General features: G+C 38.2%; 1 long non-coding RNA gene across 1 annotated transcript; it reads right to left on the bottom strand.

The window, feature by feature from the left end:
* Window positions 1-893: 893 nt before the first annotated feature.
* Window positions 894-2070, bottom strand: LOC128291652 (uncharacterized). Its single transcript, XR_008281462.1, has 2 exons — window positions 1959-2070; window positions 894-1174 (listed from the first exon to the last, which is right to left on the bottom strand). It is a non-coding gene; the product is annotated as an uncharacterized LOC128291652 (long non-coding RNA).
* Between the last annotated feature and the right edge of the window lie 304 nt (window positions 2071-2374).

Below are 2374 nucleotides of genomic sequence, written 5' to 3'. Positions count from 1 at the left end.
TTTGTTAACCCTCGGGTCCGACACGGCGATGGTCTCGGTTTGGGGTGTTACATTCAAATTGTCAGAAATCTCCACACTATCAATTTATCACTTAATGGCATGTATAGCTAGACCCCAAACATATTACGGTAGTCCTAGAATCGACTAAACCGTGGCTCGATACCAATAAAATTGTAACACCCGAACCCGAGACCATCGCCGTGTCGGACACGAGGGTTAACAAGCCAAATCCACATATTTCACCCACAAATTTGACATTTCCAGACAGGCTGGAAATCTGCGTCACTGTCACCTTAAAATCATATCTCGAGTTTCAAAACTCGAAACTGATTCTGTAAATTTTCCTGAATTTAGACTCATATATCCATCCATGGATTTATTTCTAGAATTTTTGGTCGGGCCAATTGGTACAGTTTATTAGTTAAAGTCACCCATGTTACAGGGATCGACTGCTCTGACCTTCGCACATTACAACTTGAATATCTCCCTGTACAGGGCTTTAATACTGGTGCCGTTTGTTTCTAATGAAACTAGACTCAAAATGGAATCTGTAAATATAAGGAATGACTCCTAATTCTTTCTGGATAATTTATAATAAATTTTTAAAGTTACGACAGGGGACCCAGAAACCGTTCTGGCCCTATCTCACAATAGCTTTAATATCTCTTAACATGTAACTCCTATGACCGTTTTGTTTATTCCACATGAAAGTAGACTCATTAAGGTTCATTTACATAATTTATTCACTATTTAATACCATTCCTACAAATTTTGGTGATTTTTCAAAACCACACCACTGCTGCTGCCAGCATCTGTTTTCCAAGTAACCATTACCTATTTCATGATTTCCACGATTCAAATGGCCCTTTTTGCACACATAGCACAAAGTGTGATTATGATTAACCATTCCAATGGCTAATCCTTTCAAACAATTTCATACCCCATAATGATTATCATACAAACTATTATAGAATCATACTAAAAACGTATATAAGCCATTTTCGCATGGCTATCCAAGCTTACACAAAACCGAAAGGTACATGACCTTTAACATTAGGGTAGTCCTATACATGCCATTTCAAAGTTCAACCAAAATTATACCAAAATGGAGGCTTTGATAGTGTAGATGACTTCGACTTTAATGATCCCGAATCCGATTGCTACCGAGCAAAATCTATAAAACAGAGAGCCAAAGCAACGGAGTAAGCATTTTTATGCTTAGTAAGTCTCAAGCAATAAAATCAGCTTTAACCAAAGCATTACATTCACATAGCCAAATGAATCATTTCATTAATACACATTCACATAATCATACTTACTTCACCATCCCAACTCTTATGTTCATACACAAATAACGGCCGTTAAGGCCGATAACTCGTTCCATCATAGGAGCGAATATTCATACGCTCTTACTACTAGCGCGCAAAGCACACACAACACATACCTTGTTATTGGGAAGTTTCACAAGTGCATTAGCTGAAAATTTTCCAGCAAGCTTATAATTTTCAAATCACATACCTTCGGAGTTTAACCGGATATAGCTACTCGTTCAAACGCCTTCGGGACATAGCCCGGTTATGGTAACCCGCACAAAGGCCTTCGGGACTTAACCCGAATTTCACAATTTGCACAAATGCCTTCGGGTCTTAGCCCGGATGTAGTCACTAGCACAATTGCCTTCGGGTCTTAACCTGAATGTAATTACCAGCATAAATGTCTTCGGGACTTAGCCCGGATATCATTCAATTGCTCATGCACACATATACATCAATAATCATTTCCCATTCATATTTCATTTTCGTTACTAAGGCTCAAACACAAACATATCACTAGCATAATCGCCTTCGGAACTTAGCCCGGGTATCATTCAAATACTCATACATACATAAATCAATAGTCATTACACATCAATTTTTCATTTCACATAATTCGAGTAGGGTCATTTCTTGAGGACTTACCTCGGATGTTGTCGAACGGCTTTGACGGCTATTCGATCACTTTTTCCTTCCCCTTATCCAATTGTGGCCCTCTAAGCTCTTGAGCTAATTCAAACAAATTCAATTTATTAAAGTCTCGCTTGCTAGCCTTGGCGAATACACATATCATTGATTCAACATCACATAACTAAGCACTTTAGTCAATTTTCTTTAATTACGCACACATTCGGCCTTAGCTCACAACAAGGTAGCTGATTACCTAAGTCAAGAATAGGCATCATTAAGCTTGCCTCTAACCGAATGCATGCACAATAATTCCCCCATGTGGCCGATTATGCTTAGTCATTCTTGCATAAAATCAAAATAAATTGCAAGATTTTCACATCATATGTGTACTAGGCCGAATGTACATGCAAATTTCACCACATTCTTCAACA

Source organism: Gossypium arboreum, chromosome 4 (genome assembly GCF_025698485.1).
Source record: "Gossypium arboreum isolate Shixiya-1 chromosome 4, ASM2569848v2, whole genome shotgun sequence".
Classification (NCBI taxonomy): Eukaryota; Viridiplantae; Streptophyta; class Magnoliopsida; order Malvales; family Malvaceae; genus Gossypium; species Gossypium arboreum.
This window is presented reverse-complemented; position numbering and strand designations above follow the sequence as displayed.